The 15,770-nt window shown below is 38.4% G+C and overlaps 1 long non-coding RNA gene across 4 annotated transcripts in view; it reads right to left on the bottom strand.

Annotated features, from left to right (window-relative positions):
- Nucleotides 1-15,770, bottom strand: part of LOC150078476 (uncharacterized) — a 56,118-nt gene that overhangs the window by 34,725 nt on the left and 5,623 nt on the right. For 2 of the 4 annotated variants that reach the window (XR_016547621.1, XR_016547620.1), the window contains exon 1: nt 7,672-8,241. The exons of 1 other annotated variant lie outside the window; for it this stretch is intronic. This is a non-coding gene — a long non-coding RNA (uncharacterized LOC150078476). Of the gene's footprint in view, nt 1-2,322; nt 2,718-7,671; nt 8,242-15,770 lie in introns of those variants that run through there. One more of the 4 variants, XR_016547619.1, reaches the window with a different exon arrangement.

Below are 15,770 nucleotides of genomic sequence, written 5' to 3'. Positions count from 1 at the left end.
GCTCGAAGACATGATGACAGATGGACTAAGAAAATAACAGAATGGTACCCAAGAGGAGCTAGAAGGAAACCTGGAAGACAAAGGCGGAGATGGATAGATGAAATTCATGAGTTTTTGAGTAGTAAATGGATGGCCAGTGCTCAAAACAGAAGGAACTGGAAAGTTGCTGGAGAGGCCTTCATCCTGCAGTGGATTGAAAATGGCTGATGATGATGATGAAATCAGTGGGTGGCTAAGAGAATAAATCTTCCCAAATCAATGGCTAAGAGAGCGTACAATTTGCATGAAAAAAAAAGGAATTCATAGATTGGATGCAGTTTCAATTCAGTATTTGTTAGCTTTAGACAGTTCGTGCACACTTCACGTGTACTGTTATGCGTGACTCGTGAACGTGATGTCACTTGTAAACAGATAACATACATAGAGAGAGAAAAGACTTAAAAAATAAGAGTAATAAATATTACACAGTTGTAATTAATAAACTTTTACGTAAACTGAATGTTTATTATTTATACCAACATGTTAGAGAAGGTATTAGGGTAAGAATATTAGGGCAGATGATGTAAAAATTCTTGGCTTCGTCATTATTCACGAATCAGATGACATTACAGGAACCATTGACAGGTAGCGATCACGCGGTCGTTAGTGTTGGAAGATGAAGAAAGATGTTGCAGTAGTTAAAGACAAAGGCGAATTTTATTTTTCGAAAAACAAGACTATGGCAGTATAAGACGCTATTTATTAATTGGGAAAATACATTAGAATCGTGGAATACCTTCGAAGCAATAATCACGGAAGCCATGAACGCATACGTACCATTAAGAAAATATGGTATGAGGAGGATGCCAGGATGGATGAATACGAACCTGGCCAGCCTAATAGAGCAGAAAATGACAGCATGGGAGAGTTACACGGCGATGAAAAGTACTAATACATACAATAGCTACAACTTGATATTTAATACCACAAATAAGGTTGCCAAGGCCGAGTATGAAAAAACCATGGCTAATAGGTGCAAAGAATGGGGTCAAGTAATTTTTCATGTACGCAAATACAAAGAAGAGAACGAATCAGATCGGACCTTGTGCACTGGGTGTGGGAAAGTCTCTTAGATAACCCTCTTGGTGAACTGAACAGGTACTTCGCATTGGTCTTTACTGACGAAAGAACCTTCATCCTGAGAAGAGACTGAAGTCAAGCTGAGTCATGAAATTCGTGATTTTGAAATTATAGATGACTATTTATTAGAAAAACTTTCGAGTATAAAGGCGAGTAAGGCTCCTGGAGTTGATGGTATACACCCAAAATTTTGAGGGAGGCCGCCAGGGAGTGTATTGAACTATTGAAGTTAATTATGAGGGTATCTTTGGACTCGAGGAAGATTCCTTTTGGTTGGAGGAGTACCAACAATACATAAATGCGGTTCTAAGAGTGAAGTTGGTAAATACAGACCAGTTTGACTTCCGTGGTAGGGAAAAACTTAGAAACAATGATTAAGAGTACCATCCACGGACATTTTGATAAACATGGCATTCTGAATAACACACAACATGGGTTTATTAAGGGCGGTTGTTTGACTGTTGTTTGGTTTTTAGGAACATTAGCAACTAAGGCCATATTGCTCCGGGGATATGCGGTGGTCATTCCCTGACCTTTCCGCATCCTCCGTATTTGGTGGTCACGGGCTCGAACCCCGGTCTAATCAAGAAGCGTGTGCTACGCACTGCTGCTCCTGCCCACCTAGCTACGGAGGCGGCTGGTTTTTTTAAGGGAAAATCATGTTTAACTAAATTAGTAAGTTATTTTAGCTCGTGAGTAATTGTCTAAATAACTTAGTAAGCTATTTTGACACAATTACTCATGAACTAGATGTGGGGAACAATTTCGACATAGTTTATTTGGATTTTAGCAAGACATTCGACTCAGTCACTCACGAGAGGTTATTGTTTTAATGGAACACATTGGGAATACTGGAAAATTTCTAAGATGGTCGCTGGGTGGCTGCAGCGCAGATGATTGTGATTAATGGATATTATTCATATTGATGAAATGTCAGGAGTGGGGTATCCCACGGATCTGTTCTTGGACCATTGTTGCTTATAATTTTGATAAACGACATCGACGAAGAGATAAAGGGCGTAATATCAAAGTTGCAAACGACATAATGATTGGGAGAGTCGTTATTGGTCAGTTCCAAGCAAGCGCACCTTCAGGATGACTTGAACAGGCTTGCAGAATAGTCAGAAAAAGTGGAAGATATGTTTTAATGCAATAAAATGTAAGGTCTTACATTTGGGGAGTAGCAACTCCAAATTAACTTACTACTTGGTGAGGTTTGAATTAAAAGCTGAAACTGGACTCGCGTCTCATCCATGGGCACAAACCTTGCATGAAAATTTGCTAGATCAGCTTGAAAACGATGCAAATGTTCCTTTCACTTTAACTCTTGTGCGTTTTTTATCTGTTGCCAACAACTTTGGGATCCGTCATGCAGTGTATCGAATTATCACTAATCGATAACTCATCACTAGCTCATGCATACTGTCAACTTCTGAAGTGATGGGCGTTGCAGATGTTTCACAGCGTGGGTCATCTTCCAGGTTCTCCCTCCGTCGTTTGAATTCTGCGGCCAATCCCTTTTCTTCCAAACATTGGATGATTGCACATTAACTGATTTTGTCTATCTTTCCTCATTCCCACAACTTTGAGTTCAGGACCTGTAATTAAAAAAAGAAAAAAATATATTAAAACTGCGTGAAACTTGGTGGGCTGCTATTTGAAGTGCTATACATTAAGTACAGAAACGTTATACCACACCCTTTCATATTCATTCCACGAACTTTTCAAACGGCATCGTATATACCATGTTAACACTTCTTTTACGCCTGTTGGCATCCCGCGAACTTTCAATAAGAAAATAAACTGGGTCTTGTACTATAAATACTAATACCTCCATTAGACGCAGAAATGTGTAATCTCTTTCCGACTTCTCATTCTAACAAATACGAGTCTTCAGCATGTCGAAAATTCGCTGCAGGCATGCACATTCGACTTGAAACTATTTACTTTTCTTCAGCCCTTCTGTTTATTTATTACAGCTGTTGTGTTGTTCAAAGCGAGAACAACTCAACAACGACCATTACGTCTTCTAAAATATGCATTCAGATTCCAGAAGTTGTCGGGGAGGATATAATAACCGTTGGAAGCCAGGTGAAGCATCCGCGACAATTTTAGCAACATCAGTCATTCAGAATAAACAGCTTAACTACAGCAGAAATAATACCGTATAAACAAAATATATACTTTTCTGGGTAATAAGATTTAAAATTACAAATCAAATGTGCAAAAAGTAAAAATTGTAAACTCGCTGGGCTGAGGTTGTCACAGTGCAGAAGAAATTTTATTCATTTCTTTTTAGACAGCAATTGGTTGAAAAAACATAACTAAACGATTTATCCCCTTATTACTCGGAGCATAAGGTATGTCATGATCATGCTACTGAACTGCACTTGCTCGTATTTTATCCACTTTCATTCCTTCCAGTTATACTCCTCTCCAGAGTGTAGAGAATATCTTATCGGTTGCAAGTCAGCTTTCAAAGCAAGCAGGTAGCTGGGGCGTGACAGACCCCCACCTAAGTACTTGCGTTAGTGATAGCAGCAATCAAACGATTTCTTTGGTGTTGAAGACACGATTTTTATCATTTAACTTCTTTAAGTAACAATTTAACTTCCTTACATCTTGAAAAACGTTGGAACATGTTGCGTATAAAATTACATTCTATTTGATTTAATGTTCTTGAATCCCACGAGCAAGTTAGACGGCCACGGAGAAAGTTTCAAGCTTTCTTCCTCCCGAAAATTCGGGTTTTTCATCCAACGAAAATGGCAAATCCATACAATTTGTAGTTAATACACACAATTTCCCATGGTTTATTGCTTTATAGTTAAATTTTAAGTGTTTTATTAATATTTGTAACGATTATTAACAATTTTTCTGTTGGTGTAACATTCCACTTGAGTAATAATATAATTTTTACAATCTGAGTGTTAAGGCTACGTCACCAATATATAAACAGAGTATAGTGAGACAAATTCAAATTACGGGGAAAGAAATTAGACAATATTGTAGGATTTTTTTTTTTTTTTTTCTACTGTCAGCTAGTTGTTAATTAGTGGAATAAGATACCTCTGTGTGTGATTGATGATGACGAAATTCTAAAGTCAGCTGGATAGTTAGTTACCTTCGTGAGAAGGGAAACACAAGTTGGTGGATCCGTATATTAAGTAAATTACAGCAGTTAGTCAATTTTTGGGCATTTCCTGATTTCATCATTATATAGAAAAATAGATTCAGAAGTCCCAATAGGTTTTGTATATTTTCGGACAAAGAATGGAATTCATTTAATCATTATCAGCTTTAACTGGACCAAAGCTCCGAAGTTATGGACTGAAGGGATGCCCATGATATCTAGGATGGAAAATCCGAATGCAAACCATGTTTGGTCGGTGGAAGTGTAACGCAGGTCAGATTTGCTGGTTGTGTGGGCAAAAAGGCTTGAAATAATTCATTGTAAACCCTTCCCCTCAACATGATCGTCTTAACTACAGCCCTGATTGAAGAGGCCTAAAGAATTCCACCAGATGTAGAAGGGAATCGAATCCAGAACTATCCAAACGAGTGGCAGATGCGATGTACCGTGCCGACTTCAATGCAGCCATATTTCTATGGAAAATGCTGTCTATTTGTAGTGGAATACTGAGACAACAGGTTGCGATACCCTCATAAAGTGAGAGAGAGGGCAATGACACTTTACTATTATATACTTCACTATTTATAATGATACTTTTGCTATTACTGTATTTACTGTGTGTTCTTAGTGATTTCTTTTGAAACGGGGACAACTTAAAAATATTTCAATGTAGCCAGTTACATTCCCAGAATTTGTAATGTATTCGTTAACAATTCAGTGAAAAATTTCCACCTTGTAATAGAAAGGCCTATACGGCTGGGACTATATAAATATATCAAGAAAATATGGATATATCACCAATCGAATACTATTAAATTCTTCATCGCGTGTTGGATTGATTAATAACAGTAGAACTACGATAATAAAATCCGTATTCGGGATTTAAGAGAAAAAGAAATAGTAACATAAATATGCTCTTTTTGAATAGAGTTTTTAATGTCTGTTGCTGACGATATTCATGGCGATTAACGACTGATCGGATTATGATACTTTGTACAAGATCTGGATAAATTGGGCAGATGGATTGAGAAGTGGCAATTGAAGTTCAATATTAAGGAAGAACTGGACAAATTATTAGGATGGACATATCCAGTTGGAAATGTTCATGTGGCACTGTATAAATTTGCCTCCTTACATCATTTTGCCACTGTTAATACTAAAAATTAATAATAATATACAGCTTATTATTTAAATATACAAATTATAGCGGAGATGTCCAGTATGTTATTCTCAACCAGACTGGGACTGATGTATGCCTTTTTTCGGCAAATCGATATAAATCAATCCCAGTCTGATCAGAAAAAATATTCCGTTGGCCCACAGTTACCTCTGACAGGTATAAAGTATTAATCGGTATCGTTTTTTATTGCGTAGTTTATTTTTACATTAATTTTAGAGAAGGTAAAGAAAATACTGCTGTAAACATTCAGTGGACGATGTCTGAATTCCCAGAAACGCAGCAAAACTACTTGGAGCATAGATTAAGTACTACAGCTTAAAGTAAATTTTGAGAACTGTTCTTACTATAATATAACCTTAATTTTACAAGGAAATAGAACGTTGTAGTTGTCAATTGGCTTCCTACATTCGTTAGGTTGTCACAAGCATTTTGGTCTCTGTCTTACTTTATCCGGTATTTAGTGGTAATTTTAAAAATGGCGTTGTTTTGTAGTTACGCGTTAAAGCTAATTATAGTTTTAGTGGATAAACACATCATGAAGGGTGAAGACGTTTTGCCTCGTTGGGTATAAAGAGAAAACGGGTCATCTAGAAGATTTTGGAAAAGGTCTTATGGTGGGTGTACGTTTAGCAGGAGCCACGATGATGTTATGACTTTCATTCATCTTCTGAAAACTAAGTAATCGATATTCGAATTACCTGGAAATATTATCTCCCATTAAGCGCACCACTTTTAAAACATTTACGCATTTTTGTATTTCATAAAGAAAAGTAGTACGTGGGGATTTTATTTCTCTAATAATGTTTAACAAATATAAAAATATATATATATTATTTTATATATTTATTATAACCATCTAAACATTAAATATAATAATTTTATATATAAAATTACCTATACTTTAAAACTAATTTTAAATTAAAATATTTAAAATTTAGTCGATTTGGGGTCCCAAAAGCAACGCACTTTCACTACCCTGCCTTTAATGACGCATGAAAATTTCCAACTCTTTTCGTCTCAGGTATTCTAAAGAGACTTCGCACTTTTATTGGCTCAGGCAAGCGCTGTATGAAAAGTCACATTTTAATTCACAAAAGAACAGTTTACGCTTTAAAGTTTATGGAATAAGTTATAGCATGGATTCTTAAACATGAATACTATCGTTGGACCTTTTAATATTTCCGAATCGGAAAATACTCTTTTTTCTCTCCCCCCCCCCCCATAAAACGAATTAAATCTTAAAATTTAACCGTTTTTTGGACGAATAAATATTGTTTTTTTTCAGGCCTTTAACAAGAGTCTTTTTTCAGAGAAGGATCTTAGAATTTCCGTGGTTTATCGCGCAGTTTCGAAGTTACGGGCGTCGTACTGCAAGCATCGATTTTTCAAGTCCATATCTAAGAAATACATTGTTGGTTTAAGATGTAAACATTAAAATCAGGGTGAGGTCACGTAACGTTGTAATTACAATTTGGATGATTTTTCGAGCTCCTTTGTTATAGGGGAATCCGCTTTATTGATTCTCACGATGTCCATGCGTATTTGAAGCAATCGGAATTTCTCAGCAAAAATTCTTGTTCCTTCTGTGACTGCGCAGTTAACACCTTTCCATCGGCAAACACGCGATGTCTCAGAAAGAAGTTTCTCGCGCTATTAACGATACGAATAGCGATCGGAGGACTTGACCGTCGACTTTACGTTTGTTAGAAACGTAAAAATCCACCCGAGTTCGGAATTAGTGTCGCAAAGAAGCAAACGATGAACTTGTACGAGAAAAAAGTCGTGTTCCCCTCGATGCGACCGTGTACGCGAGCGGAGTTACATGCTAGGACAGACCGTTTGATGCTTGACTTCCGTTGCTCGTCATTAGTGCAAGTCCGCGATTTCTGGCCAAGAGAGAACATTAAATCCTCAAACCTGATGACTACTCGCTTGGTTGGCCACTTGCCACATCCCCTGGCTTAATGGGAAGCGGAACGTTGACGATCTGTCACTCATTGATTCGGCCGCAGTTATTTGAACTAGCTGATAGCGGGGGACTCCGATTCGCAGTGATTTGCCCTCTCTTAGTGCCTCATTAAATCGCGATCCGGATAAACCGTTAAAACTATGTCAATAGCACGCGCCGAAACGCCAGTTACTGCTCCGTAGATGGCTGCACCTGCACAACACTCATCGCTACACACAAACGAGCGGTTAATTTCTACATACAGACTCGGGATGTTGTAAGTGGACTCACCTTGGTGGCGATTCCTCCCTTGCCATTCTGGGGTCATCTTTTGGTACCTCTTACGATTCTTGGGTCAGCTTTTGGTACTTCTTACGATTCTTGGGTCATCTTTTGGTACCTCTCTTACCATTCTGGGGTTATCTTTTGGTACGGAACTGTTTTCTCCCTGTCTTACGAATATCGACGAGATCCCGTCCAGAAAAAAAACACGCGCTGTGCGAGGCGTCTGGGCCGCCGTGGAGGAGGAGTGCTGGCTGCCGTTGGACTCCCATTACACTTCGCTCCGAACACTTTTTTTTTTCCCCCACGTTTCGAAACGCTGACCGATCGAGGTGGGCACGTGACTGCTCGTGTCAGCGGCTGCCTTGTTCCCGCGACGTTAGTCGCCGTAAACAGAGTGCACGAAATATCGTATGCCAAGGTGTAGTAAAAGCGATTAATCGCTACTGCGCGCACATGGTTGCTGGGGGGCCATTGACAGCCGCACACACGCTCCCTGCACGCGTTCCAACTGCGGCCATGCCAGAACTTCCAACCAGTGCCCGAAAGTTCTGCCAATTATTCCCGCGAAACAGACGGAAACTGTCTGCGAGTGTTATCGTAAGCGGATTTAATAATTTTTGCGACGCCGCCCCTTTTCAAACGGCCAAATAATTATTAAATCGCTTACGAAACGGAACAGAAGCCAACACGAGCCCTTAAGGAGTGGTGAGGCGGGATCAATAAAAACAGCGGCCTTTTTCAGTCGGATTCGGATCGCACCGCACAGTCGGCTTTCCCAGGAAGCCGCGCAGATCTTGTTGCCAAAACAGCGGTGAGTTGGACGATGTCACGGACATCATTTCATTACCTTACGATGTTTGCTCGAATTTATTTCCGGCTTCAATTGGAGTTCATGAACCGTATACGGAGCGATGATGTTTATCAACACCGAGAAACCCCACCGACAGCGAACTCGGGTGGCTGAAGCTCGAGAGTTAATTGCTGACGGGTCTAGTAATGCGCTGCAGATATTCTTCATTCATTTCTGCGTTGTATTCTGTTCATTTTACTCGTGCATCGAAAGAGGCACGTGAAGGAGGAGCAAGAACTCAATAAGCACCGGGTAGTGTGCCCACCCTCACGTTTTTGTAATCTTTTTCTTAAAGAATTTTCCACTTTATGTACGTTACTCGCAACATCATATTCTTCCCAACCAGAGGAATACGTTTTCTTACTGACAGTTAGCAAATATCTCAATTTTAGGTAACCTGACCTTATTACGATTGGGTTATACCTAAATGTGATAATCGGTAGTAGTTTTTGAAAATGTAAATACAGTGTGGAAATTACAATCTATTAAATGAGGTTAGGTTACCTAAAATTGGCTACCTATAATAGGATAATTAGTCCATTATTAAACGAGTCGGGATTATCTAAGTTTAAAGACATAAAGGAAGTCTGATTTCCTTTAGCTGTCAGTGATTGGTAGAAACCAATTAGAGACCAACATGATTCAGAGACTGTCACGCTATCGATCTATCAAATGGAAGTTAACAGGACCTCGTCAGCATAAATACGGCCATTTTGAGTCAATACTAGTCATAATTGCTGATATGCTTATTGCGAAATGAACGCTTTATTTTATGAAATTCTGTTACAGTTACTTTCCATAGGGAAAATGGGAAAACTAAGTTTAAGATAAGTTATTGGGAGGGAAAAGAAACACTTTTTATGCAATGTCTGATAGGATAATTATTAATTTAGGACCTGATATAATTTTGGAATATAAGATTTATATCTCGAATACTCTTTTACTGTAATAATTTCAATAAAGAATATTAAGAAGGCGAGTATACGACTTAATTTTTGTTTTCTTGGACATTTAGGCACTTTTTAAGACATTTAGAAGCTTTTTTGTTTTTTTTTCAGCTGTAGCACTCTCAATGTTTATTTTGTTTATAAATGTATATTAAAGCACAAGAGAGCCCCTGTACATTTTCACAGAGATTTGACTAATCAGATAATGGTCCCACGTTAGCGCAACAGAATAGAAAAAAGCTTAAAGGGCATCGAATATGAGGCCCTTTTCTGTGTATTTGTGCAGTGGAAACCACACACGAACTTCGTGTACATCCAAATACAACCATTTCGTTTGGTACAGAAGGCGACAGATTTTCATTTGAGTGAGCCCGGGACAGAAATAGCCCGCAGCAGCTACACCAGCGACAGGGCCTCGAAGATAAAGATGTAAATGCAATTCGTAGTTAAAGGACGGGGGAGGTGTTATAAGCGGGCAGGGAACGTATTTAGATGCCGATTGGAACGATTAGCTTTGAGAGCGCACAGATACAAACACAAATAACGTTGCTATGGTATTCGATACACGCTTTGCATTTTATGACGTTTAAAACGTGGCAATAATTAAAAATCTAAAGGGATTGGTGTAAAACGAATGCGACTGCGCACTGTTACTAAAGTAGGAAACCGAGCCCAGTGGACTCAAAATTATAGATGCGCGGTAATAGGGGGATATAAGGGGAAACTGCTCCCCCCAAGTTCGGGGGTGGGAGGTAGAAAGATTATATATGGCGAATAAAGTTTGTAACCAACCAAACAAATATGTTCAGGTATTATTTTTCGAACTTGTTCAGTTTGAAATTAAAACCGCACAAAGAGGTTGAATAGCGCAGTTTTTTAGGAAAATATTGTAGAAATTGGTGAAACTGATAATTCTCGCAATGTTCTGCGTATAAGATGGCAAGGATATTATGATTAGCATAAAAAGGCTTACCATTAGTTTTTCTGTGTAATATTATATGTAAAATTAATTGAAGAACGTTAATGTTTAAGTCGAATGTTTCTTGGGATTATTAGCTATCTGTATCACAAGCATCTTCCTCCATCATACCAATTCAGTCAAGTTTGCGCAGTTTCGTAATATTGCATGCCCTGGAAGAGGTCAGAGGACTATTACGTCTTCAACAAATTAGCTAATCGAATCGGGAACCTCACCATTGTGTTTCAGGAAGCTGTTAATAATTGGCCAACATTTGGTGAGGTGTAGAAGAAGAAATAATGTAGATAAGCGGTTAAAGCTAAAGGAACTTAGAACGTTCAAGATTGGAAGTCATGTTTTCAGATGAATTTCAAATAATTCGAGGGGAAAAAAAATCTACAACCATCGCCTTTTATTGGCGTAAATAAATATTTGTTCATTATTAAGCCTTGACCTGAACGCTGTCGTGAGAAGAGGGAGCGCGCAGACATTAATATTCCAATAACTAAACGGCAGGTGCATCCGGGTGTTTATCAGACTAATCAAGAACCACATATTCCACGCACATGCATTGCTCTCAAATACCTTCCATTCGCGGCCAGCTGATAAAAATAACGCCCAGTGAAACGCGTTCGGAGATCCGAAAAACCAACATTCGTCCTGAATTTTTTAAAGAAACGCATTAAAAATCGCCTCATGGGGCGGCAGTTACGAAAAAAAAAAAAAAAAAAAAAACACAAACAGGGGAGGGGGAGAATATCTCACGTGAAGTAATCAACGCAGGAATATCTCGAATACTCTCCAACTGTGCACCCACAGAGAACATTTTTCTGTGCAGCTCGCGCTCTTTTTTTCCCACGCCACGTGAGTCATGAGGGACTTTTTAAGTCATGTGACGTGTCTATATGATAGCTATCTTATTTCACGAGGGCTATTTTTGTAAGTGATGAGGGAGGTAGGGAAGTCTCCCGGCTTTGTTGCTGGTAAACGCGGTACGTGTGCTAACCAACAAATGTTATTTGCCACCGGGAAACGAGCTCCAACTCGGTGTATCGTGCCGAAATACTAACATCTCTCGAGACTCACGTGACTAATATTCTCGCAGCTTTATCCCTCTCCTCCTCGAACAATTCGTTTCTGAATCGAACGAGTCATTACGGAAATTTCTGAGTTTTCCTACTTTTCCGTTTAAAAAAAAAAAAGGCAAACTTTTAAGAAACACTCATTACGAAGTCCGCAGTCTGTTTTATTTCTTAAAAACGTTTTTGTGCTTCTTACAGTCCTTGCTGAAGTTGAGCAATATAACTTCATCAGTTGTCATTGGTTGCTGATAAAGATAAAAAGTTGTTTTCTCGTTGGAAGGACGTTCCATCGATTTTTCTTAGAATGTTGGCGCTGTATTTAAAACCGTAATGATTCAGCATAAAGCAGACACGTAATAAGGAAATGCTCCCCTATCAGGATGTGGAATGAGCTCCTTCTCATTCAAATCCCAGATTATTAAAAACACCTTTGGGATACTTTACATAAATGCGGGAAATCAAAAACAGATGCGTGACGTTAGTAGGATTAATGCCACTTTTCCTGTTTGCGTCAACCCCCTCCTCCTTTTCTCCCCACTCCCTAAAAAATCTATTTAGTTTCCATAAATATCTATTCCGCTTATGTTGTTATACAAAGGTATACGATAAACTGGAGATTCAAGTTTTCTTCATCTGAAATCCAAGTAAAATGCTTTTTAAATATTACAGAATAATAACTTAGAACTTTGATTATTATTATAAAAATAATCAATGTCATTATTTGTTATTAAGAATCCATAAAAAGAAGTCTCATTTCTCTCTCTTTATTAAGATTTTTGCAGGACTCACATCAGAACAAACTTGCCTTTCCAACGAGTTGCGCTAGTATCGCACTGATTTTAAAGACACGTCTCTATAAAAGGTTAACTGGTCATTTGTCTAAAAGATGAGATCGCAGTGTTTCAGGACGAACTGCTCCCTCATCAGATAACAGGTGGTCATTAGCGACAACACGAAGACAAAACAGCTCTGAAGTTAGAACTGCTATGCGACATATGAAATCAGTTTTCAAAGTTGTAAAACAGAAAAAGCTGTTTGTTAAAAGTACAATACCAGGGCAACTCGTTACAAAGGCAAGTTTGTTTTGTTATGAGAGATAGTTAAGATAGTCATTATAAATGTAAATCTCCGATGTTGCATTCTACAGAAAGAGCCTAATCAGAGATACAGATATAGTTAGACTGATTTATATATTGTGATGGTTAAAACTACTTTGACATATTCTAATTTGGCACGCTAAAATCAATATTATTCAAATTTCATCTAAAACTGAGTACGTTTCGAAGACGCTTGTGTATGAACTTTTGAACCTCAGTGGGCAGTTACAAATGTAATGTTCAATATTCTATGTGAGAATCAAACAGGAAATCATGTGAAGAGATGCTTCCAGCCGAACAACACTGTACCTGATGAAAATCTGAGAGAAATAACTTGGACAGTCATCGATGAAATTCGAACCACAAACTAGCAGTCGTTTATCTTCACCTACTACTCTCTGAAGTCTCTTACAGGACGGTTATTATGTAATAAACGTAATGTATAACTGACATAACTTTTCATCTGAGCTGCTGAAGATTTCGCCTCCAGAGCCGAAAGAACAAAACAAGGTTGTAAAGTCAAGTTTAGTTGATTGCAGAGTTGACCACCCAGTAAGAACACTTTCCTTTTACTCTCTTAGGAAAACCGGAAGAAACGTGCAAAATACGACTCGCGTACTTGACAATATTTGCAAAGTATACAAGCCTCAAATTATTTCCTTTTTTGATGAAGTATTCTAACTTTACTACAAAGACGAATGCAGTTCTCTTCGAGAGCGAGAGAGAGAACTTTTATTGTAGAAAAAGGAAGCTAAATATGCTACGAAAATAATACAGCAAATTAATGCTAGAACTAGCCCGAGTATCGCGATATAAATCATCAAATAAGATACCATGATTAAAAAAAAATGTTAATTCTGTTTTTTCGATTGTTTTCAATATTAATTTGCTTATTGAATCTGGTTTAGACCTGTTAATTGCCTGGACCGACGTTTAAATTTCGTTTGTTATGTTTGCTTATTTAAACTACAGAGGGCGGTGGACACGACATATATTACAATTTTGAGTTCGTTTGGACAGCCTTCAACGACTGAAATGCGATCCTTTTTGGAGTCAGCAAGGGCTGATCTTCTCGTGGACAAGCGAGTTCGTCTCTACCTATCTAATAAATTCCATTTTTTGTGAAAGTGGCACCCGTACACACACTGCCAAAAAATACGAACCTTTAGTCAGTATCGAATCGGGTCGCCTTTTGTTTCGAAAGACAGCAAGTGTGCTGCGCGGCATGGATTCCATAAAGTGTTTTAGTATGTTTTGGTCTAATTGTAACGATTCTTTTAGCAAAATATCGCGCAGCTGCGACAAAGTTGAAGGAAGAGGACTTCGTAGCCAAATGGCTCTTTCTGCAACCTATGCCACACACGTTCTGAATAGCAGTGAAATCAGGTGAATGTGGGAGACAAGGAAGATGGTGGAAATCTGTGTCATGTTCTCAGAACCATTCTGGCATGATGCGCTGTTGCATTGTCATCCATAAAGTGGCTATCACCTTCGGGATAAAAATGTAACATTCATACAAAATTCAGGTACTCCCTGGATGACATTCGACTTTCCACTGGTAACAACAGAAACAGTCCGTGCCAACAAATCATTCCCTTTACCATGATACTAGGTGCTTGGATTGTCTTAACGAGGCAAGCAACAGGGTCCATCGCTTCGTGAGGCTCTCGCCACACTCTGTGCCCACCATCAGTGCAAAACGAACTATCGAGATTCGTCTGACCACATGACTTTCTTCCATTGTTCCACTGTCCAATCACGATGTTTTCTGCACTTCTGAATGCTTATATATATATATATATTTTTTTTTTTTTTTTTTCCCTAAAACAAGTGGCTTCCGAATAGGCAAGGGACTGCCAATTTCTTCAATTCCTTGAGCATAGTTCATGTCAAAATAGGTCAGTTCTGGGCTTGGTTGTATTCAGATGTTATTTTCTGCACACCGGATGTCTTCCTTTTTCCGTACAGTCCTTACAGTACGCCGGCTTCTTTCTTGAAGTGTTGTTTTCTGCCACATTTACGCCTTTGAGATGTGGAAGAACCGCTTTCTTTCCGTCATTAAAAAACCTTTGAGTGGATGTCTTTGAGAAACCAATTATGTTTTTCGGTTCTTGAATTGTGGCTCCTGCTAACGTGCACCCACGATAACACCTCTCTCAAATTGTAATAGATCACGCGTTTTCTCCATTCGGTTTTCTGATTACTGCAATCGAACAGCCTTTTCTCCTTCGGCGGGGAGCCCTGTGTTCCCACTGCCGAGGGTGAGTATTGCTTTTTTTTTTTTCTATACTATTCTTATGGATTTTATTTTGATTATTGTAGCCAACAAAATTTAAGCTTTCCATTTTTTTCCACACGAAATATGGTTCTCTTGGATTTTGATGAGATGAATATGAATTCAGCAGTTGCCACCCACAAATTTAGAAAGGAATACAGGTTACGTTTCCGAAAATTTTAATTAGTTTTTTTAACCAGTTTTTTACAAAAAAAATATTTAAATCTTTTGTTCTTTTATAATGATCAAAGAGGCTCCTGATCATTATAAAAGAAAATCAGAAATTTCCGCAAACTCAAATCCCACGATTCAACTGAAACATTTGATCACCAGGACATCCTGTCCACTGGTGAGACTGAACGGAAACAGCTGGTTGTAGTCACAAATAGATTCTCGCTGTCGGAAACTGCAGTTTCAGATAATATCTGAGTTTATTTTGATTTTTATAAATAAATAAAAATAAAGTCTGGGATAAAATAATTTTATCTTCTCACTCTTACATCTGTTTGTTCACGTAGAAATCCACTGATATGCCATGCTGATGATGTAAAAATAATTAACCAGATAAAACCTACAATTGTAAGCAAATCATTACTGCTCGTCTCAATTAATTCTGCGTTGAACACCTAGGCCACTTTAGCCTTAAGATAAATTCAGTCAAATCAACATAGATAATCTTCTCCTTGAAGCAGACGTTATCGTAGATTGATCGGAGGAAAATAACTTCCAGAAATGGATATGCGCACAAGCTTGATGCTGCTCTTGATATGAACCAGTTGAGTGGAAGTTGACAATCAGAATTGCTTCCACAATCAAGTTCCTGTCAGGTGTTACCAAGCCTAATCTCCAAGGGAATCTGTGCATGGAGAATCCCGGCACGTCCCTTCCTTGTTGCC

Source organism: Mastigoproctus giganteus, chromosome 11, assembly GCF_048544385.1.
Source record: "Mastigoproctus giganteus isolate SK-2022 chromosome 11, ASM4854438v1, whole genome shotgun sequence".
NCBI lineage: Eukaryota > Metazoa > Arthropoda > Arachnida > Uropygi > Thelyphonidae > Mastigoproctus > Mastigoproctus giganteus.
Note: the sequence above shows the minus strand (reverse complement) of the source record. Positions and strands in the feature narration are given on the sequence as shown.